This window comes from Furipterus horrens, unplaced genomic scaffold (genome assembly GCF_987537825.1).
Source record: "Furipterus horrens unplaced genomic scaffold, mFurHor1.1.pri manual_scaffold_1, whole genome shotgun sequence".
Taxonomy (NCBI): Eukaryota; Metazoa; Chordata; class Mammalia; order Chiroptera; family Furipteridae; genus Furipterus; species Furipterus horrens.
In genome coordinates this window covers 48707002-48732159 of record NW_028327171.1, presented here as the reverse complement: position 1 = coordinate 48732159, position 25158 = coordinate 48707002, and the positions used below count along the sequence as shown (strand labels likewise).

At 37.1% G+C, this 25158-nt stretch overlaps 1 protein-coding gene across 4 annotated transcripts in view; it reads right to left on the bottom strand.

The window, feature by feature from the left end:
• Positions 1-25158, bottom strand: part of LPP (LIM domain containing preferred translocation partner in lipoma) — a 646088-nt gene that overhangs the window by 486406 nt on the left and 134524 nt on the right. For all 4 annotated transcript variants that reach the window (XM_090275238.1, XM_090275243.1, XM_090275244.1 and 1 more), the window contains one exon: positions 2899-2960. The gene's annotated coding sequence lies outside the window, so the exon portion shown is untranslated. The remainder of the gene's footprint in view (positions 1-2898; positions 2961-25158) is intronic.

Here is a 25158-nt window from a genome sequence, read left to right as displayed (position 1 = left end):
CTCCTTACAGGTCAATGATTCAACCTGGAAAAGTCAAACAACAGAACAAAGAACAAATCAATGCTACCAGTAGATAATTTCATCAGATCCTCTAAGAATAAGACCAGATTATAGAGTTGAGAAACATGGAGAAAGAAGAATTTATTTTTCCTTTCTAACCAGGAACTAGATGCCACTGGAGCTAGTGGATGACTAAAACATAAATGTCCCATCATAGTGTATAATTCAAATCCCTAACTGCTCTTCTAATATATTACAGAATCAAAAGCTAAATAGACGAATAACTTTTTCACAGGCTCTGTAGTAGAGTCCTAGGAGTTTCCTATGACTTTGAACAAGTGTCAGCCGGAGGGAGAAAAGACGGGCTATGAAAAGAAAATCGCAGAAAATAGGGAATTTGAGTGGAAGTAATGCCACGATCTGACTCCACTTGCTGTGAGATGCTGAAGTGTAACTTGGAGACAGAAAGTGACTTGCTCAAGGTGACACAGCTCAAGATGGGATTAGAATGAGAGTCTCACGACTTCTGGTTCACATATCATAACATAAGACATACTGCTTCACTCTCCAAAACAATGATATCCTATCCAGGCAGCTAAAAACATAATAATAATAATTTAGTTTTAAACTACTGCCTCTACCCCCACCTCAGAAAGCAACTGATTAATTTGATTTAAGGCAGACTCGGGTTATTCCATCAACTTGTAACAAACAAGTCACTCTAGCAATATAGACAAGTTCATGAGAATTCAGTGGGTATTATTCATCCTTGCTAATGAATCACACTGTTGAATACAAGAATAATCAACAGTCTACAGAAGGCCAGAAGCCTGTTCCTGTTCAAGTACAGATCTTGCCTATTAAAGAACATTGGGTATCAGCTCTAAATAGTAAACAGGGTATACCATTTCAGATTCCATGAAGTGCAGCTTTAAATAGATTTGGTTTGGAAATGGGACAGAGAACACACCACAGTCAGTGGATCAACGTTAAGAGCAGAGAAAAACAATGATTATACTCATTAAGTGGGTGCCTGTTGACACATCTACTGTGAAGTCTAATTATTTATTTAAACTGTTATTTTTTTCTTCATACTGCCACTGATACCAATTATTACCACAAGATTATTTTAAATTCTACAGCATGCCCCCAGAATATTTACTTCTCGACCTTCCAAAGTTTACTTGAGAAGTATTTATCCTTCCCTCCCCACTATCTCCTACCTCCAAAATATAGAAGGCGTACAGAAATAGATGATAGATAGATGGATAGAAAATCCCTCCTTCTAATGAATAATTTCTCATGATTTTTCCAAGCTTGATTAAACTCCTCATTGTAGTTTCAAGATGGGTTTCAGTGGAAAAGAAAGGAGAGAGCAGTTAACCACCTTTCAAAGCTTCTTCTATTCATATTTAACAATTTAAGCATTTGGAGAAAAGTTAATATAATACCTACAGTTTCTAAATGAACAAGTTAGATCTCTGCCTAACAGAGCTATCAAAAACTCATATTGCATGTCTACAGTAGATTCTTTTCTGATAGATTTACCCATGAAAATGCATGAAATATATAAGGAAGAAGATTTTTTCCCGAGGGCATTTTATGGACTAGAAAGGGACCAAATGATAGGCAGGAGCCATTCCTGTAACTTTCAGCCACAACTTGTCTTGTAACTCTCTTTTTGTAGTCATAAGAATAAAAGTTAACCAAATAAATGGCTGCTACATCTAATCTAATTATAGAGGAGCTTCACTGTCCATATATCATCCACCTTATTTGCACATGATATATTTTTTATCCAATGAATATAGTGAATATTAGCTTTGAAAACCATATTAATGTAACATCATAATTTCCACTTACTTCTAAATCACTATCTCCTACAAATACAGGGCAGTACCAACAAACTTCAGTTCTTTTCAAGACCTATGTAACTAAAGTCACATTTACAAGCTCAAAATCATGCAAGAACATATCAAAGGAATTATCAAAATATTCAGCAGGACAAATGTTTACATTATTTTTATGTTGCTATCAGATCTTAGACAAAGATGTTATTCTCCAAATCCTTCAATTAAGAGTACCATATTGACTATTTTGCCTCTTTGTGCTAAAGACTTCTAAACAATGACAAAGAACATAGCAGAGCGAACTTGGAATTGCAGATATCAACTGGTTAGCAGTAGGAGAAAAGTCATATTTTATAAATTTTACAGCTCTCATGCTTTTTTCCATTCTTCTTTTCTTCTGGCCTCCATGTTTTTGACAACTTTGAAAAGAATGCATTCTTCTGTGAAAGACCCATCTTCTTCACACTGGTTCCCCTGGATACTATGGGTCCTGGGTTTCAAAAGACTAACTCATTTTCTTATTTTTAGGCATGTTTTGTTGTTGTTGGATTACATTTTTGGTTTTGTTTTTTTTAGATGCCTTTTTGGGCAGCCAAGGGATGGTCATGTATCTAACTCGTAATGTTCAGCCCCATCAGAGCCTAGTAATACTGGCAGCACAATGTAGTGAAAATACACTCAAAAAGGGGTCAGGAAACTAGAGAGAAAGCCGTCCTGCCACATACTATCTGAGCATACAAGAATACAATAGATAAGAAGATTCTAGTACATGGTGTATTATAGATACTTAAATACTCAACAAATCAGATCTGCCGCACAGCTTATATTTTTGAACTTCTGGTATTCAACCTTAAGGGCTAAGAACTGAAAGGAAAAATTAAATCAAGAAGACATGAAAGGATGGCAGTTCATTATCTTGGCTATTTTTCAATTTTGGTGTTCGTGAAAGACCTTTGTGTTTCTTCTGTTGGGAGTGAAATCAACCTTAAACATTATTGGCTAAGATGCCTATTAGAATTTCATAAGTGTGAAGACAGTCCTCTCTTACCTCAGATAATAGTTCTTGGAATGGTCAGAGAATACAAGGTTCAGCAAACTGCACCAGTAGGTCTGTAAATGAAAATTAGGTAAAAGTTACTCTTAGGTATTAAGCTATATTTATTTATAAATATCATAAGTTCATAATTACAAGTGATTTTGCCCCACCCCTACCTGATGAAGAAGCAGGAAATGATTATTCTACTGACTTCATAGGGTGAGGAAACAGAAGCTCACATAGGGATAGAGAAGATGAGAAGCAAACAGCCATCTGTCTCACAATTAACTTCACAAACACCATGTGAAATGGGTATCACTGTCCTCATTTTACAGATGTGGAAACTGAAGTTCAGAAAAGGCAGGTAACTTGCCACACAGTGTAGTGCACGGCAGGGTGTGAGTTTGGACTCTCTGGTATAGTAGTCTTTTCTTTATACCACAGTTCCTCCTAAGACATTAGGCTGGGAGAGCACAAACAGCTCACTGACTTGATCCACAAGGCTTGGTGGAAGGAGGGACAATAAAGTAAAACCAGCTATTTGACTGACATGAGGAAATAGGATACACACACACAGGATTTAGAGCTGGTTGGACTTGTTTTCCTCTTATAAATAACCTTAGGCTAGTTACTTAAACTATCTGAGTGTCAGTTTCCTTATATGTGAATGAGCATTATAGTATCTACTTCATAGTAAAAGCGCACTTAAACATTATATGTACGATTTTCCTCCATTATTTCCTACCGATAGACGTGGACAGCGGTGGTCCACACAACTATAATATTTCTTCTTAGGACCCTATATTTATATGATCAGAAAATGATATGATAAGGACACAATGCTAGAGCATATCTCTGGGATGGGTATTTTGTGCCCCTAGTCTTAAAAAAAAACAACTTTTGTCTATGTCAGTCTCAGACGGCCTCTCTTAACAACACCACAAAGAACGATTATTCTAAAAGGCAAAGCCCCAAAATTAAAAATCAAGTGACTTCTCAACCACCAAATGCAAGAGATGCTGCTTTAAGACCACAGGTGTGTCTAAAGTCTCTTAAAGTTTGTGCTTATATCGTACCTTACGTTCAGAGAGATGGTGCTTCCAACAGGACTGCAACAAAAGCATTTGTTTTAAACAGTGGAGAGATTTACTGAGAAGTATAAGACCTCTGGGAAGTTCTTGTAATACATCCCATTTTCATAGAAGATTCAAATCATATTAAAAAAAGAACATAGTTGATAAGATACTCTACAAGAAATTCTTGTTATACGCCACCAAAATTAAAACATTAATCATCTTTTAGCCATATATTTTATACTGTGAAAAATATTGCATGACCATTTTATCTCAAATCACCCTCAGTACAACCTCAATGAGATCTCTTTGCTCCAATTTAACCAATAAGGAAACCAAACTTCAAAGATTACATAGTTAACATGAAACAGGTAAAAATTTAACCTTGTACCTTGACACCAAAACCAAAAAGGACCCTCCTAACTCATAACACAGCCTCCAATTTTGGAATGCTCTATTTGGTGGGAAAGGGAAAATGAGTACATACCATAAAAGTCAATTTCCAAGGCCCCAAAACATTAATACCCAGTCCTGCTTCATTGTCAAGTGAAAGGGGAAAGAGAAGACTTCATATCTGTGGTCTAACCAGAAGGTAACACATTACTAAGCTGCTGATGCAGAAGCAGTGTTTGGTGCAGGGTTACCATAAACACTTTCTCAGTTCTCCCCAGTGAAGTACCAAAGATGCAACATTCTTGTGCAAGCCATCAAAACATAAGCCACAGAAACAACAGAAATTGACACCATTCAGTTTTTGTGAAGAGGCCTTCATCAGTAAGTCTCATCTTATGCAGTAGAAAAGCTGAAGCCTTCCAGCTAAGTTCACCAGCCCTATTCACATGATTTGAGTGTCACGTGTCCTCAGGCGGGAACTCCTGAGTAGTTCCTAATGCAATGGAGTTCTTCACTAGACCCAGAAAGACATCTGGGACTACAGCCAAATCCCACTCTAGTGTCTTGGTAATGAAGCCAGTTATCCTGTGACTACTGAAACAGAATCCGGCATGTCCGTGCCCTTTGTCAAACCACCCACCCACCCCATCCTCTCCCAAGAAAAACGTTCATCTCTGGAAGCAATTTCAACCAAAATTACAAAAAAAAAAAAAAAAAAAAAACTTGTACAATCAACCCCTAACTTACAAAATTTCAATCTATTAACTAGAATCTATGCAAAAGCAAGATTTGCCAAACCTAGTCGGTACTGATATATTATAGAATAATAGATAATTTCTACTATATTTTGGGAAAAATAGGAGGAAAAATATTAAACCAGGAAAAAAATGAGAGTGGAACAAATGATGCAGAATAAAGAAAGAAGCAAAAAAGAATAGAATGATGTGAGAGATGAAAAGCACAGAAAGACCTGTTTCATCAAGCTTTACACAAACCACAGTTTCTCTTGCATCAATCACTGTACCCTAGGATAATTTTTAAGCAATATTCCACTAGAATGATGATTCTAACATTATGAACAAAAATTCCAACCAACTAGCATTAGATTTGCTGAGACCATGTAAAGGCGCCTCATAAGATTCGATGTGCGTGCTATATATTATTAAGAAATATGATAGAACCTGTTAAAACTCCCATTAATCCCATAAATGGGTAGCTCTTCAGCCCTGCGGTCCCTGATGTTCCTTCTGGATAGAGGGTGTTAACTTGAAGAGAGCACCTGTATGTGGATTGCGGACCTGGGATATGTTTTGAGCCCTCTGATTCCCAAATTGTTTGAAACAAAACTTACATGAAATATACATTTTCCTGTTGTTTTTTTCACAGGTCTTGACCATGGTTATCTCTAATCAATTCTTTAAAGGCCAGCAATATTTTTGTCTATGCTTTGTTCATTTTGGTAATTTTTACACGGTGGTGAAGGTACTGGTGAAAGGATTACTTATACTAAGATTTAAAAAAATTAAACAGTGTCATAATCTTAAGCATGATTATTAAGACATCTGTTCCAAAAGCAATTGGAATGTTAAAAGGACATTAGATGACAAACATGGAAATGTCCTCACTGCCGTTATCAAATCCTATATGAAGAACATTTTTAAATGCACACTCTCATCTGCCACCCTAAGACACTTATCATGAATACAACATATTCCATGCTTATGAATGATTTGGTTGTCTCATTAAAGTAATGTTTGCCAGAATTTAATTACTTCCCTCCCTGATTTTAATTTCCTCACCTGTCAGCATCTATCAGAGACACTGAGATCTTCTGACATTCTGGCTGATTGTGTTGAAATTAATCAGATTTTTGAAAAGCAAATTGCTTTGGCCTAAAAGTAATGCTCAACTTCTCCATGTGATATTTATAAGGGTTCTATGAAAAGAACTTATAATCTAGAAATTAAATATGAAGTTTCAGGAATCCTAAGCAAAAATATCAGTAGTACATTTTAAAAAAATAAACCAACAAGTGCTTATTGAACATACAGCACAGAAGAGAGGAAACAATAAGTTAACTCAGAAAGTTTAGAGAAACAGATAAAAAATAACTAATTAAGCTGAATTCACCTTGGCTTCAGTAGCTGACAATCCGGTCACTCAAAAGGTGCATTATGTATTCACAATTGTGACCAGTTATAGACATTATGCTCTCACACAGATTAATGATTTTACTCTTCACCTCAATCCAGGAAAGTAAAATTGGTGCTATCGTTAGCGGTACTAGCAATATTCCCATTTGACAAGTGACAAAGATGCCCCAGACAGTGGAAAATACTCTTTCCTAGATACCTGCTTCTGGACCAAGCTGGTCTTTTGATCTAAATATAAAATCAGAAAATGTAGCATGATTACTTTGGAATAAAGAGAGAAAAAAATTGTTGCTAATTTTCCATACATAATTGTTATTGCCAATTCTTGTGCTAATGTCTATCAGTAAGAGTGCTTAAGACACTCAGAAAACCCATAAGGACTAGGTTGTTTACAAGAAGTAAATAAATGGTGGATGAAAAAAGACTCTGTAATATGTCCTACCATCAAGAGATCACTTGTACATTTATATGTTATTGTTTCTAATTTGGAAATATGAATGTATGCATTCATGCAGTAATTATGTCCCAAAAGTGAATCTGTAACATCATCACATCTATCTTTCAGTTATTCTGATGACCTAAGGCCCCTAAATGAAACAGAAAAGTAAAAAGCATTTCATGCATGCAACTGCAGGGGGCGAGGGGGTGTGGTCAAGGGTAACACATGGAACTTAAGAGGCTGGTTTTCACAAAAATAGCTTTATAACCAAACGTAACCAAACCCTAGTATGGGTCTTATTTTTCTAGTGGACTATGAGACCCTATTTAACCTGTAAGCATCTCCCCTGGTGCCATATCTAGATCACTAAAATTACCACACTCTCTTACGTTTTTGTTTGTGCATGTTGAAGAGAGAAAGCTTGTCTCACTTAGTTTGTTATCTCCAAACGCCCAATCTAGAATATGGGCATTAGCAGATAATCAAGAAAAAGTCAACTGAATGAATGTATGAACAAATGAAAAAAAAAAAAAAAAGACATTCTGTGCAATTTTTATAGCGTCTAGATCAATGTGTCGGCAGCAGCAAAATGAAAATAGTACCAGGTGTTAGACCAGTGGAGTCAAACCACTTGGTTCAGCAACCTTGGTACTTGAGTTCTGGCTAAGAAAGAAGTCAGAGCCAATACTCAAATTATAAGAGAAAGTATACTTGGAAAGTTACAGAGGTAGAAGAAGTGAGCTGTAGAAAAAAATGGGCTCAGGAAACAAGTTACACAGGCAAAAGAAGGGCCCTTGGCGCTTAGGGGTAAGAGAGAGGCAAGGAAAATGTGCCTGGGCAAGGGGGTGGGAAAGGCTTGAGGGTGTACCAGAGTTAGGGGGAGAGAGGAGGAGGGAAAAAGGGAGCGAGGAGGAGAAAAGGGGAGAGAGAGAGGAGCATTGTTATCGGGTCCTCTCTTTTGAGGGTATTTATCTGGACTTCTCAGGGGAGGATACCAGGAGAATATTGATCAGCTTCCCAGGTGTGTCCTTTCAGGGTCCTGGTCTCCACTCATTGGTAGGCCTCAGGGCAGGGAGTCATTAGTCAATGTAGCTGATCCTAATGTCAACCTTGGCATTGCTTGTCTGGTTTTGCTGCTTTTCTGGAACTAAAACACAACTGAGGCCTAGATGTATGTGATGTAGGTCAGAACCTCAGTATCCTGGGGGCTTAGTGCTTAAGACCTAATTCTCTGCCCCCTTTGTTTGTTCTCACTCTAAGAGGACCTAATCCACTTGACTAGCAACATGCTAGGAGAGGAAAGGTCAGGGGAGGGTCTGAACCACTTAATCGCTTGACCAGATATGAAAGGTCAGGAGTTCTAAACAACATGACCAATGATATGCTAGGGGAGAAAAGTTACCCTGGGAGCAAGGTCCTTATTGTCCCAGATTGGCCCATTGCTAGGCACCTGAAGTTTCTGCCCCGGGGACCTTCAGTACCTGGCTCATTTTCCTTGCTCTGCTTATGTCTATCTAACTGCCCACTATAAGAAGTGCTTGGAAAATGATGGTTGGGTTGTAATTAATTGAATATTTAATTTTAAAAAATACTGTTCAATTAAGTAATTCTGAAAGCTACTAAGAGAGGGTTTCATTAAGGAGTTAAGTAATCTGCAATGACCAGTCATCCTTAACCCATTAAAGGGTAAAAAAAAAAAAAAAAAAATGTTTTTCACAGAAATAATAACAAAGGTTGAACTCATGAGTAAACATGAAGGCAGGAGTTCATAAAATTCATGTAAAGAAAAACATTACTTGTCAAGAAAGCCATGTTAAGTTTGCATCTGAGTAAACCAAGTCTTAGAAATATTACATAATCTAATCGAGTTTACACACCTCATAAGTTATGGTACCAGTATTTATATCACACCTTTAAGACCCACAAACTCATACTGTTCTCAGTATCTAACAGAGAGAAAAAGTGGACTTCAATGAGGACTTAAAGATGGATGGCCTGATGTGGAAATAGGGAAGGTGTAAAACATCTAAGCTTATAAACCGTTTTAAATCTTGGGATGTAAACAGTGAGAAAAACACTAGAGGAGGAACTGAATGGAGGAATTACTATCTCCAAGTATCTAAGGATGTGTCATGAATAAGCCATGTACACTTTTGCAAAATATGCAATCTAGACTATCAGGGTTGAGACCATGGACACTCTAGTTTCAGAGCTATGTAAAGGAGAACTTTAAACCAGAAGCTGCCCAGCAATAGAACAAATTGCCTCACAAAGAATTGGAAGTGTTCAAGTAGAGGCTAAGTGGCCATCTGTCAGGAAGGCACGTGTGACATCCTAGTAGTGGGAGGGAGTCTGCATTAAAAGACAGACCAAGGCAGTTGTGTTTCGGAGATTTAGCTGCCCAATATTTAGAGATAAACAACATCTCAGATCTCAAGACAAAAATTTGAAGAATGCCCTTTGAAGAAGAGACCCTGGATAAGCATAACATTCATTTTCATTCACTACATCCATGGAGCGCCTGCAATGCACTAAGCACAGAATAGTCCCCATGCTCCAGAAGTTTAGACAAGAAGACAGAAAACACATTTTGAAGAGTTAAAACAGAATTGCTGCTGGGCAACTTGTGGGCCTACTCCACGGTAAGGAAAAATCATCACTAGAAGTCTAAAAAAGGAAGAAAAAAAAAAAAGAACCTAAATGGTTTGCAGGTAAATAAAGGCAGGAAATAGCAGTTTTGTAGAAAGAAAAGGAAGTCATCAAAGGCCTAGGTTTGGGGGAGAGCTGATGCACAGGGGAGACCAAAGGTCAAGTCAGATATCACTTTTGAGTAACAAGGCCAGACATAGAGAAAGAATCAGAAGAGTGTTGGAAAACAGGGTTTAACTCCAAAAACTCATAGGTGAGGAAAAGCAATGAAATGGTGGATAAGAAATAAGAAAAAATTAGATATTGCAAAACATATCCAACTTATTTGAAAATAAGAAAACAATACATTTGAGAGCCTGCAAGCCTACTTTCATAGTTTGGCAGATTTACTCATGTCCACCCATTGCAACCTCTCTTCAGACCCAAACCCCAACCCCAACCCACTCTAAAACAGGAGACAGATATTAAGGAGAAAACGTAATATCTGGGTCTGAGTCTATCGCTTTTCTCATCATTCTTCACTATGATTCCACAGTCAGAACAGTCTTTATTAAAGAAAACAGATCACTTAAAATACTAACATAAACAAAAACAAAATTAAGAGCAATTTTCTATTGGATAATCTCCCTCGCTCCCACAGAGAAGAAAAATAAAAAGAGAGAAGCTTTCATAGAGAACTGGGGGTGGGGTAGTAAGTTTGTTGTCCAGTAATGTGTAGTAATATAAGGATAACAGTTGTGTGCATAATCTCCCTTCCTGTGAAATTATACACACTAATTTCTAATTAACTAATCTAGGTGAAGAAGGTAGTAGCTGCTTCAATCCAAACTCACTTATTTTTTCCCCCACAATGCTGGAATTCTAAACCAAAAAATGAACAAGCAGTCAACTCCACATTCAACTTCTCAGACTTGGCTGAGACAAAGCATTTTATGTTTAAAAAGGCAGCAGTGGTTACTACTAAAAACCAGAAGAGAGAGCAGTGGTGCAGTGGTAAGTGCAGAGCAGGGGAAATATGCAAAGGGTTTAATATGCCAAAAATATGGAACTCTTTCTAAAAGAGTTCAGTCTTCTCATACACACACACACACACACACACACACAGATTTTTTTTTAAAGTTCAGAAATATCTACCTTAAAACTCCTGAAACTGAAGCAGGAAATCAAAAGGGAGAAGAAAAAAGCCAGAGGAACGCAGTAGCAAGTGGATTCCTGTCCGAGCTCCCCCACTAACAAGTGTTGTCGTCCTGGATAGGTCTCTTCCAGCTCTCTTCTTTTATAAAATAAAAGGGCAAGGTGGAGGGAGGCTCTAGAACTCTTGAAGGGTTTGCACATTCATAATGCTACTAATGTGTGATGGTCCTTTTTCAATGTGTTGACATTTACAAGAACAGCGCAAAAGCAATAGTGGGAAAAAATGGAGTTTTAATATGTATCAAGACAATGGCACCAAAATGTAGTGGTAGTTATTGTACTTTTTACCACCAGGCACCCACAGGAAAGGTGTGTGCAAAAGCTAGTATAATTTAAGACTATCCATCATGCACTAAATATTATGAATTTTATGAAATCCCAGTCCTTGAATACACATCTTTTTAATATTCCATGTGATGAAACAGGAAATATGCATGAAGCACTTCTGCTGAATCCCAAACTGCAATTGTCGTCTCCAAGAGAAATGCACTTGGGTGATCGTTTGAATTAAGAGCTAAACTCTCAGCTCTTTGTATGGAACACCATTTCTATTTGAAAGAATGACTGACAAACCATGGTCATTCAGACTTGGGTTTTGCTGGGTATTTTCTCAAAAATAAAGCAAGAGAGCCTATCATTTACAGGAAAACAATGAATAGATTTTGTTGCCAATGATAAAGTTCAAGTTTTAATGTGAAAATTAAAATTTTGTAAATCTTGCATCTACTATGGTACATTTGACATCTTCCTAAATATTTAAAACACTTTCTTGATGAAGTTAGTAATAAAATCACTGGACATAATTTTTTTGTGTTATATAATAAAATGTGTAAACATTTGGAAGATTTGCATAACTCAATATTTTCCAAATGGACAATGCATAATGTTACAAAATCATAGGTAGAAACCCATTCAAAGTAATAATTAGACCTCTAGATTTTAACATAACAGAGTGTAAAATGTTTATTGATTGCAGATTTCACATTTTAACTAAACTTTAGAAAACTATCACTTGTTAAGTTCTGGTATAGCATCAAAGAAGAAAACCTATGATTACCTCCTTTTTCCTTCCTTTTCTAATGCTTTTTGGAAATCTTTGCTGGATCTTCTTCCTTCATAAACTTGAATCAAAACATATATCACAACAAATTGAAAGCAGAAGTGAGAATCCAGTTGCCACTTTTCTTGATAATGTATTTTTGGTCTATTTTGGAAAATGTACTATTTTCATACAAATATTTTGCATTTAATAATCTCTTTCAAATTTCTATTATAATTTCTAACATAATGACTATCATTGGCTATAACTTACATGAATAAAAAATTAGTGTTTAAGAGTATAAAGAGATCTGGAGATTGATGCACTGGCCTGAACAGGATTCATATGTGTTCCCTTCTTGTCAAGTACTAATGTCCCTTTGGTGGTTCTAAACCATCAGGAAAGACAGAGAGGCTCTGCTCTACTTTCAGACCCTGCTGCCTGTTCACCTTTATGTAGCTGCTACTTCAGCGAGCATTAGGAAACACTGCAACTCTCTATGACTTCACCATAGAGCAGGCCATAGTTAGTCAACAAATACTGTGTTCCTTCCATGGGGCAGGCACTGATTCTGGGCACCTGAAACAGAATCCAGATTCTGCTATAACTCAAGGTATACTCTTAGGAAAGATAGAAAATCTCTCTAACCCAGTTTCTTTAATGTAAAATGAGAATGATAATAGATCCTACTTCCTAAGCTTAGTGTGTAGCTCCAGTGAAATGATCCATTAAGGAGCTTACTATATACACAGTGCCTAGCAAGTAATAAAAACTCAGTAAATCTTACTCATTGTTATTATAAATAGGCTGCTTCTTACCATTATTTGCAATGTACATGAAAGAAATCAACAGTTTAACCATATTATCAAGGGCTCAAAATCTATCCCAGGTACTAAAGCACTCAGCTCCATAAAAACAGAGAAGCAAAACTATCCAGGAGTATTTGTTTCTCACCTCAAGAGAAGAGAACTATCTTACCCAGCCACTGCGTAAGTTCATAAACTTTCTGTGGTCAAATAAGCAGTTCATGGGCAACATCTTTCTCAGCACTACAGTGACAGGACAAAGGACCACAGAAAGTGAAAATTCAAACCCATTTCCTGATTAGACAAGAGAGAAGACTTTTACTTTTCCTTTGTTTGGGCAAAGAGGCATGTTCATTTTACCTCTTTATTCCCCTTTCACTTAAAACTCTGAAGGAATGGAGTTGGAGAAAAATAAGGATACTTGTTAATCCAAGTTAGGCCCCCAACCCCCAGAAAAAGGTGTTCATATTGTTAAGAATAGATTGTGATTAGGAGAGAGGAGGTCCTTGATAAATTCTTTGGATTAAATACAATATAATCTGGAGGAATAGATGCATGCACACTTACCTACAATTTCTTTATGAATATATAAAGGAATTAATCATTCAATTACTTATATTGGTAAGGCCCAACTTCATTTTTAAAGGAAAACAACATGCCACCTTTATTTCACGTTATTTTGTCAACTGTGAGTACAACTACTTCAAGTGCCAATATCTTACTATCCTGATAAGACTTTTACTGGTGATTTAATAGAATGATGTAAGTTATGCTTCCAGAATAATGTATAGAAATGATCATGCCCCCTTAACAGCACTTGTATCTTCAATCAGGAAATTCAATTTTAGCAGCAAAACTATGTTTTGGCAAAAGTGCAATTGAACTCAGTGTACTTGTCACATTTCTAAATATAATCCGGTCACCATGACAACAAGGGAGACTGATGGATCACTTAAAAGAATACGGTATATTTAATTGTCAGCATTTTAAACTGACTCAAAAAAATGCTGTGTGATAGGTCTACTCACCATTGTTACTGCTGGCTAAATCCATAATAATAACAGGTCCACATACACACCCTGACCACGTGCGCAAGAGAATGTCCAGTCAGAGGCCTTGTATTTTCAAACACACCAAATGCCAAACTTAAGCCTTGTTCTCAGTAAGGTGCAACTCAAAACCTCTCTTCCAGTCAGAATCTGCATCTGCACCCAGGGTCACTAGAGCAGACCCTTAATCAGATTCCAAAGCCTACTCCCTTTCTTAGACCTTATCTTAAAGATAAAGGTGAACTTAAGGTTATGTTCTCTGAAACATATCTGGAATAGGGGATGAGAAAGACTTTTTCCCTTCCATGTAGACCTGTCCTCAAATGATAATCTTCCAGGAACCAGTCATTCCCTAAGCAGCCATTTCCTGGGCAAGTACCTCTCCTATGCTGGGCAATCTTCTGAAAGCTGGGAATCAAGTGGCAACAACCAGACGTGGTCCCTACCTTTAGGAAGCTAAGATCCTAAGACAAGAGGAAGACAAAGATGCAAATAAATAATCCATTAAAGAGAATGAAATAATCCAAATGAACTGATCCATTAGTTTACTATATACAGTGCCTCCCATAGAGCAGACATCCAGCAAAACTTCATCATTATTATTACTCCTAAGATGCCTCTCAGCAAAAGCATTTGCAATGTACATAAAGAAAACAAAGACACATTAACCATTATCTTTCAGAGAACTATAAGTAGTATGTAGAATATAAAACAAGATAACGTGAAAAGCGATAAGGAAGTAAGAGGTGTGCTGCTTTAGCTAGAGAATTCTGGATCTTCCTGAGATGCCATATATACTGAACCTTGGAATGTTGACTCCAAGCCAGCCATATATAGAATCAAAGGAAAGTCAGGGAAACAAACTTGGCTTACACACAGCACAACACAGGCCAGTGTGTCTGAAGCCAGTGAAATGGTTAGGGTGGGAGATAAAGGAGAAGACATGGCCCATCCGAAAGAGCCTTGAAGGACACAAAAAAGGTCTTTCAAAAGTTAGATACCGTGGAAACCTTGTATGGTGGGGGTTTATAGGATCCAATTAACAACCTTAGATCACTCGATGTGGTATGGAGAAGGCCCATAAGAAAAAGCATTAGAGACCATTTCAGATACTCTATTGCCAAATCAAGGTAATGGAAGGTGACTTGTATTGAACCACTCTACTCTTACTCCAATGCTCTTCCCTGGCCCCTCGCTTATCCTCTCAACCGCCTCTCACAGAGTGATCAGAATCAGGAAGTACTCTGAAGGCAGAATCCACACACACATACACACACACACGAGCCAAGCACAGACTATGAGCAAGAGTGGGAGCATCACAGGTAGGCCCACAGCATGATGGGAAACATGCCTCGTGATTCAGTAAGTCTGGGTGGGGCTTGAGGTCCTACATTTCTAACAAGTGGTGAGGCTTGATGGTGATGCTGCTGCTCTGTGAACCACATTTTGAGAACCAAGGGTATAGGGGGTTCTGGAGGCAAAAACACCAGGAGAGCAGGAGGCAATGAGAGCTCGCTTGGCTTAGGGTAATAATAGGTGAAATTTTAAAAAATAATTAATTAATTTTTTAGAAAAAAATCCAAAAGATGTAGCAAAATATTAACTATTGAAGACTCTAGGATAAATAATCCATAAGTAAATATTTAAAAGAAGAAAGTGGAGTTGATTTTAAGCTTTCTTTAATGACATTATTCATTATGTAGTTTCTATCTCTAGTGCAAAGCATTATCACAACTACTATTTCCTGTAGCCACAGTCTATCCCTACAAGAAAGGGCAAAGGGAAAGTAATATGGTTACAGGTAATAACAACAATAATGCCAATCATTTAGTAAGAGCTTATTCTGTACCAGGCACATTACAATATACACCCTCTACAGTTCTGATGACAATCTTATTCTTATTTCACAGATGACAAAACTGATATTCAGAGACATTACATAGCTCACCCAAAACACTCCTGCTTCAGCTGCATGCAAACCCGGGAATGGACCCCAAAGCACATGACCCTCACCTCCACCCCACCTGAGAAGTTACAGATATAGGAGAATTAGATACCCACATGGGACATTCATCCTCAAAGTCAGGGTCCCCTTAGGGTCTGACTACACCTTATGACTGAAAGTGGCAAAACTTGATCCACGGACTCTGGTAGCATAGGAGTGAAGTCCCCAAGGCCATGTGGCCAGTCAGTAGCAGAACTGTGGCTCATTCCATACCCTTACAGAACAAACATACTGAGTGTCTCTGTGGTCACACTCAGAGTCATGTGCACTCCAGCATTTTTCCATGGTCCAATGCTTACACTCTTAACTTTATTCTGTTGTGTTTTTGTTTTTGTTTTTTTACCACTTTTTCTGCCCAGAAAGTAACTGGTTGTCTGCATTTAATGTGAGGATGTGAAAAAGAGGCCCTTGTTTGTGAAGAAGCATGGTGAACGGTAGTGGATATTGACAAGGCATCAGGAGATAAGAAAGATGAGCTTAGACATTTCCCCAACCCAGGAAGTGGGTAAGCACTAAGCCACAAGATCTTCCTTCTAGTCACCCACACTGTGTTTTCCCAGGATGATTCACAGGTACGGCTCCACAGACCTGACAAAAAGGACCATCATCAGAAAGATAAAAGGATGTTTTTATGCCTGCTCTCTTTTTTTTTTAATTGTTCCTTCTTGAGTAATAACTATTAATTGTGCTATGTGGGCAGTACAGAGATGAGTCTACCGGGAAGCCAGCACAAATCCATCAAGTGCTTTTAGCCTGAGCTTTTTAGAAGCAATTGCTTACCACATTTTCCCTGCTCTTTTTCGCAAAGCTAGAATTAAAGTGGATTTTACCACACAGTCACCCCATTGCCTTTCTTCTCCACCTCCAAAATGAAGACAGAATATGGCTATTGGACTATAACTGGCAAAATCATGAGATGCGTGAAGAAACCAGTTCATTCAGTGTTTATAAAGCCTAAGTATCAGTCCCTAAAATAGGTACTCAACTTACATTAACATATGTCAACCCTGTGAAGGAGATATTGTCAAGTTTGGAAAGATAAAAGTAATGAATGCTCAGAGATGATATGTTTCTTGACAGAAACCAACAGCTAGAAAATAGGAGAGCCAAGAAGTAAACACAGGTCTTCTGACTTGAAAGCCAATCCTTTTTCACTTATTACCGCTGCCCACTTCCAAGAGTTTCCACGATCTTCTATTCTATTCTGCAGAATGAATCAAAACTTCAAATATTTCTTAGAAATATGGACATATATAACCTTTCAAGAGGTCTTTTCTAGAAATCATAAGTGACAAAGCCATCGTAGATTTTATAAGCATTGCGTCTAACCAAGGCAACATGTTCTTGACCCTAGCTGGATTCACAGATTAGTTATAGTCTGCACCATGCCTAACCTGGAATCATAAAGGCTCTTGTTTTTCCCAGTACAGGATTTTGAGCAAATAACATCATCACACAAAGCCTGCTCCCTCACCCAACTCCAGGTCTTGTACTGAAGGAGGAAGAAAGAATCAGGGGAGTAGAAGTAGTAGAAGAGTGAGGGCTTGTAAGTCATCTGTTCACAAAAGTTCTGGCTCATTAGGAAGTAGATAAAATAAAAATGAAAAGGTAACATAACTAAGATTCAACTCATCTTTCATTATGATTCCCACACCCTCCATAGTATAAATAGGTGCTGGAAAGGATCAAATGAGAGGAAAAATAAGAATAATCCAGTCTTCAGACACTTAAAGGTAATACATAAACAAGGTGAAAATTAATATGTGTAAGCAGCATTCTTTTTGGTCTCCCCTTATCCAGCAGGGTGGTGAGGTGAAGAATTCTGAAAAGATTCTTTATCATAAGCAGAGCTAACAGGGACACCTGAGGAGAATGGTAATTAAATCAAGAAGTATAAACATTTGGATCAGTGTTCTTTACTTTTGGTGGCCGACTTAAGAAAAATGGATGCCTTATAAAGGTGTATATTTCTCTCTCCCAACCATAAATATAGGGTAGCTTCACAGGCTTCCTCTTTTTTTAACGTTATTTTGTTTCTCAACAAATGCCAGTTAACCACCTTCTATGTGCTAGCTGGTGTGTGGTTTTGGGAAAAAGGATGGTAGAAAGAGAAAAGGACACAACCCCTACTTTCAAAGAGCACAGAGTCTGGAACCTAAGGCCAAGCACAAAATGTTGTGATTTTTTTAAGTCAGCAAGTTATGTTCTCAATTATGAAAATACCAAATGTCAGATTATTCTCCAGTCCAAGCAATAAAGTAAAATGAGCCAATTCTTCTGAATCAGACATTTTTTTTAATGAAAATTATGACTCTTGAAACTTTTCTCCTTAATGCCAACATTATTAGAACTCAGAGGAAAACACAAGGTCAATTTAGTGTGCGCTATAATCTTCCCAGGCGCTAACCACTGTCCAGTAGAAATGTAATGTGAGCCACATATGCAAGTTTAAATATTGTAGTCACCACATTTAAAGAGCATAGTAAAAAGAAATTTATTTTACAAGCATATGCAAAGTATTACCCTTTCAACGTGCAGCACTGGCCACATTACAAATGCTCAATGGCCACATGTGGCTAGTGGTTACTATACTGGACACCACATCGCCAGACGCTCCTCAGCCATCACCTCCCAGTAAGTGAACAAGAATGAAACATTTGTTGGAGAAAGAAGACAAGTTTTATAATAGTTATCAAAATAAATGAACACCCACAGGTATTTTTCTGAACCCTATAGCTCAAGACCAAAAGATTGCAGGACCCTGTGGTGGCAAATGCCAGAGAGGGAAAATGGCTCCATCCCGTATTTAAATATCAGGAGAACCAAACAGGATCAAGGATTACTACCAACAAAATGGCATCTGAGACACTCGACCCATCAGGATACTGATATCATTACACACAGGACATGAGACTCTTCCCTCAACTCTTTTGTGACTTGAATCAAGTTCATTTTCCAATTCTAATCAATGATACTTCCTTTTCCCAACCCCACTGTGCATCCTCTGAGTATAATACAGGGTAGGTATAAACTCAGTAAACGTGTAATGCATCAATGCATGAAGCTACCAAAAAAAAAGAAGAGAAGAAAAGAAAGAGATGAGAAACTCTTTACCTTTTTATACTTTGTGGTATTGGTTCATAGATATGAAAAATTCTGTGTTCTTGTCAAATAATAAAGAGCCAGCTCTCCTTCCATCATTCTCCCTCACTCTTCCTCCAGGATAGGAGGGGATGATAACAGCTGACATTCATTAAACCATATTATTAATCAAGGGGAAAGATTATCTCCTGGAGTCATCTGGAAGGATGAGCAGAGTCCATCTCCCACTGTTTCCGACTTTCCCTACTGTTCTCGTTTTCTGTTGGAGATTTGGTTTCTAAGGTGAGTTCCAATTCCTGTGTTTTTCACTGGGTAAAAATACACAAAATTAGCACTATCACTAAACTCTTTTTTCAGGAAGACCCAGGGTTAGAACTGGAGGGCAAATCCTAGCAAGTCTCAGTGTGGGATTCAGGTCCAAAGAACATTTTCTAACCAAGCTTTGGGAGCCACCTGGTTTGGGAGTGTTAGCCTTTCATTAGAATGAGACTGGCAGTTTGAAGTCTAATCTGTGACTGTCATAACTGAGTTGCAAAGGTGTTAGAGCATTAATAGTCCCAGACAACTGGTCTTCAGACAAAACATAATAAAACTGATCTGCAGCAACATCAATATCCCAGTAACAGGTTGTGTTCACGCCATGTACCCCCTGATATAAAGCCATGAGAATGCTTCAGCTCTGTGGTGATCTTCCCCAAAATCCACATCCCCAGTCCAGTTATGATTAAACATCAGATAAATTCAAATTCAGAGATACTCAATACACTTTAAAGTACAATACACTTCCAAAAGTGTCAAGATCATAAAACAAGGAGAGGCTGAGAATGGTTACTGAGAAAAGGAGACGAAGCAGACACGAGGAGAGAATTCAGAGAAGCATCCCAAACTGGACTGCGGAGCAGACAAAAGGTATTTGTGGAAAACCGAGGAATTCCAAATAAGATCTGTATTTTAATTAATCATGTTGTACTGATGACAATTTCTTAGTGTTGATAAATATTAACATGAGAGAAAGCTGGGCGAAAGGTGTACAGAAACTCTCCCCTTCTTTTGTAAATCACCACCAACAACAGGTAACAATTACTGGGAACTGAATATCCTCAGGCTGCTTCCAGCCAGACCAGAACTCATCAGGGACAGGGCTGGCAACGAGGAACTACATGAAAAGGTATTAAAGTGACTTCTCCCTTTTTGTTGTTCTTATAATAAATTAAAAAGCATTTCAATGCATTTGGTTAGTTAAAAGGTACACTGGAAGCTAGAAATTAGCTGAATTAAACCAACTTTTTTAAATGAAAATAAGTGAATAGAGGCACAGAATGAGAAAGGTCAATTTTTCCAAAATAAGAAATTGGTAACTGAAAATTTTACATTTTTGCTACTTGCAGAAAATGTTTATTTATTTATTTTTTTATATTTGGACTCTCATTATATAGAAAATCATCTTCCCAAACTACATTTGAGGGTTTCAAAGATTATACTGGCTCAGTTTTCCTAGGAAACAAAAAGTCCATCTCCGTCAGTGCTGGGAAGGAAAAAAGCTTCCCCAACACATTCGCAGGGCTTTCAGAGATTCAGTACGTCCAGACCTGTGCTTGTGTCTGTGAAACTATGTAAGCCAGCCTGGAAAAAAATCCTTTTCAAATATTCATGTTACTTTCTTTTCAGATTTTTTTTTCCAGAATCCAGTTTTCCTTCAACTCAGTTTACCTTATTCACCAAACCAATCAGAGACTAAAAAATAAGAGAAATTTAATTTTACCATTTTCCATAGATAGGTGGATGGATGAGTGGATGGATGGATGGATGGATGAATGAATGGAAGGATGGATGGATGGATGGATGGATGGATGGATGGATCAACTGATCAATAAATATAAAGGCTAAGATTATCTGAGCTAGTGTATCAGCTGAAGTCCTCTGCTAAAGGAAAAGGAGTTGAGGAAACATTTTACTCCTTCTCGAAACTTCATCACTGTAACAAAAATATCAACATATTTACTGAGTAGATTTTTTAGTCATAGTTTTAGAAAAATGTTTTCCCTTCAACAACAGTAGTGAATGTTATAGAATGGCACCCAACACTTTCTGGGTGAGGAAACTGTGAATCCAAAAGAAAAACAGAATTACGCAACTCAGCTCTTTCCTATGGGAACCCCTGCTAAAGATTCCTTTAGATATTCAAACCTTAAAATAAAAGAGGCCCGAAACAATTAAAAAAAAAAAAAAAGAAAAGAAAAGGCAAGTTCTATGAACCAAGTGCCATGTAAAAAGCAGGCTGCAGAGACAAATAAGCCAAGGCTCTTCTTGGCCCTCAAGAGCTTGCTTTGGAACTGCTCCTACCCTCCTTGGAGGGTACGAAGGGAATTTGGAGGGATTTCTTGGAGATGACTCTTCTCTGAAGATGTTGTTTTCCCTGCAGCCTCTCTATTTATGTCTGCCTGTCCTCCTACACTCCAGATACACAGGGTCCAAAGCCAGAGCCAGTGTTTTTCTAACTGCCTCTTGTTGTCTCTCCATCACTACTCCACTATTACAAGCCCTGACTCTAGCCTCCTATGCTATGTTTATTTTTACTGCTTGAATGAGATTTCCATATCCTGAGATCCTCTCTCTTCTTACAGTATGACATCCCTTCATGGCAGCATTGTTTGCCTGGTTCAAGGTAGAGCCCACACACTGCAACATTTCAGGCATCATTTTGGTCATTTCTCTGTTACCTCCCCGATGTTTGATTACTACAACAATCTGCCTTCCCATTGCTCAAACCTACAGTATTTGACTGTACTACAGTTAACAGAAAGTTAATAGACTACAATATCAACAATGCAAAAATAACTTCAATAACTAACTTCTTGATTTATACTGGAGAGTTAATAAAGTATTTCCTTTCTCATTATTTCATTTGAGTTCCCCACCCTAGTACACGAAGGACAAGAGACCTGGATGTCCCTTTAACAAAAGGGAATGCGAGTCGCAGAAATGGGAAATAACCTCTACCAAGGGCTCACAGGGAATTTTTGGCACTGCTGGAACCTGTACCCAAATCTTCGCACACCTGGCCCAGAGTGTCTTCCATGACACTATGCACTTAAGATTCTATGATCCCCTGTGCGTGTGTGTGCACATGCCTGTGCACACATGCACACACAAATTACATACCAGAAATGTCAAGGACAAATCCTTAACCTACATCAGAATAAAACCAGTACTTTTTAGCTGAGTTAGAAAGGAGAATTAAAAAAAAAAAAAAAACCATAAAAAAAAGTTATTCATCGGATTCTGGTAGACGATTAGCAGAAATATCTTGCAAAGAATGTGGGTGTCCTGGAGATTCACTGTCGTCATCATTACAATTTCTAATCATGCTGTGTGGGCAGGTGTCCATGTAGCAGAAACACCATTGGCACCCAGATTAGCAGTTTCATCAGGAGACTAGAAACTAAGTCTGCAATTCTTAGACCTCAGAGCCTGAATCACAACTTTCCCCTCAGGAATCAGCAAATATGCAGTCTGTGCCTCAGCCAGGATTGTGGGGCCTGCCGAGGGAGCTCATCAAATATTAGGTCCATGAAAAAGTGCACATGGAACCAAGGTACAGGAGGTTTTCTGGGAGCCTGGAAACGTCATTAGATGCAGACAGAAGGCCACAGTTGCAGTCCCACATCATGCCTCTAATTTGCTGAGTAATTTTGAATGAATCATTTGCCTTCTTTGCATTTTGTTTTCACTCCCATTTAAAAATTGAGAGTTTTTAAACTTAAACTACTGGCTTTCAAATGAGATATAGGAGGATGTCTGGAGGGAAAGCGGCCAGCGGCAGGGTTTTGGGCTTCCCCTGGCTCTGTGCCCTCCCCCCCATGACAGCAGGCCTGTTTTTATCATTTTACATTCTGGACTGGAGCCACTCTGCAAGATTTAGCTTGAACAAAGTGTCTGAGTCTACAAAAATCGTGGATATGATCTCTGCTAACCCATCAGTTCTAACCCTCTGATTCTACTCAAATATGCCTTCCCTAGGATAATCTTTACCAAGATCCTTTTACTCAATTTATTTAATTTGGAGAAAATAGTATTGGTAGAATTTTAAAATAAATTTATTACTAACATAGTCTGAAAATGTAATGTGAAGCATATCAATATTTTCTTATGCCTCCACGTTAGTAGAAACCTAGAGAGATTGCCCAAACGCAACAGAAATGAACCAGAGCAACAGCAGAAAACCCACCACGAATGCCATAATTATTTTACAGGGATTGACTTCTTCATATAAAAATATTTATTAAGCACCTGCTATGTGATAAGTACTATGGTAAACTTGAAATGAATAAACAAACAAGGTGCTTGTCCACATAAGGCTTACATTAAATCAGGTCTGACATTTGTTTTTAATTGTGCATACTCAAATAACTAAATCAAAATCACTGCTTAACAAAATATGTGGCATACAGCTAAAGCAATCCTTATGGGAAAATTTATATCTTATTTATATTAATAAAAAAGCAGAAATTAAAATATGGAATTAAGAGTCACATTCTGACAATCAAAAAAACAACAAAATAAACTTAGGCAAACATAAGAAATGTATTACTGAAGATTTTAAAGAGAAAATAAAGAATAGCAAGCCAATAATAAAACTTTTGCTTTTTTAATAAATAATAAACAGCTTTCTAAACTAATCAAAATGGGACAGAAATAAATTTTTAATAAAAAACACAAAACTTTCAATAATACTGTAGAAATAAATATAAACCCAGAGGAAATAAAAATAATTAGAAGAAATTAATCAACTCCTTGCAAATCAATTTGAAATAAGTGACTTCCCTAAAATACAACAAAAGTATCAATAGAAGAGATATAAAACAAATTAGTCCAATTACAATAGAAATAACATGTTGTTAAAGAGCAAACACCTCCACTCCTCCAAAAAAAGTATCAAGTCAAGGCAGTTTCATAGGAAAATTAATTTATATTTTTAAGGAATAAATCATATAAGTATTATTCAAACTATTTCCAATAAGAAAAGCTAATACTAGAACCTGATAATGCTAATACACACAATTTTCAAAAAATCTCACTTATGAAAATTGATGCAAAAATTGTTAATCAGTGACTGACCTCTAGATTCCAATGACACTAAAAAATAATGCACAAATTATGACCCAGTGGCTATTATTTCAGAAACACTAGGATGATTTTCTGTTTGAAAAACGTATTTACATATTTCACCAAAGGTATATATAGGAGAGTTTCTAAAAAAAATAAGACAAAATATAATTATTGCCATAATTTCCTAAAAGGTATTAAAGATTTAATAACCATATCTATTTTAAAAAAGAAAAATAAGAAAACACTCTCAGAATAGGAATAGATAGTTTTTAACACAATATATTTCTCAAACCAAAACCCAACATCACAATTGATATGGAACATGAGCATTCCCTATAAAGTCAGGAAGAAGAGGGCACTCACTCTAACACTGCTATTTAATATTTACTCTTCTAGAAGTAGAAGAAAATATAATGAAAAGGAAGTTATAAGGATTATAAAAATTATAAAGGAAAGGGTAAATTATAGTTATAGATGAAATGATTACTTAACTAGAGGCTCAAAGAAATTCATCTTAAAATTATTCAAGTAATGAGAGAATCCAGGAAAATGGCTGGATAGAAAACTAATAATCTGAAATAAATAACACAGACTCACACACACACGTACAAATAGTTAGATGTAGTGTCAGGTGAATGGAAGAAAAGGTCCCCCAAATGATGCAAATTCATAAGGATTAAATCATTAACTAGTTATGCATTAAGGATTTAATATATAATAGAGGTGGCTTTTCAAAACAGTGTTGAAAAGATGTACTATACAATAAATAGTGTTTGGATAGACTGATCTGAAAAATATCAAAATAGACCCTACCTCACATCATTTGCCAAAATATAATCTCAATGAATCTCAGTGCTGAGATAGAGAAACACACACACACAGAGAGAGAGAGAGAGAGAGAGAGAGAGAGAGAGAGAGAGGAGAGCCAGATGAAATAATTAGAAGAAAAAATGAAGAAAAAAGTGTTTTTAAATAATCACAAAGTAGAGAAGGCATTTCTAAGTATTACATAGAACCAAAAAAAAAAAAAAACATAAAGCTAAAAGCCTAATTGACTATATAATATATTTTAATCTGCAAGTTTAAAAGACAAATGCAAAATAGGGGGGTTTTGGCTCCTACCATCATAAACTAAGGGTTACTTTTTTTGACTGTTATAAAACAATAAGCAAAAGTCCAGCAATCCAAGAGAAGAAAAAAAAAAAGGCACCAGGCAGTTCACAGAAAGAAAAACAAATGAGTGTAGCCTATTAAAAATGAT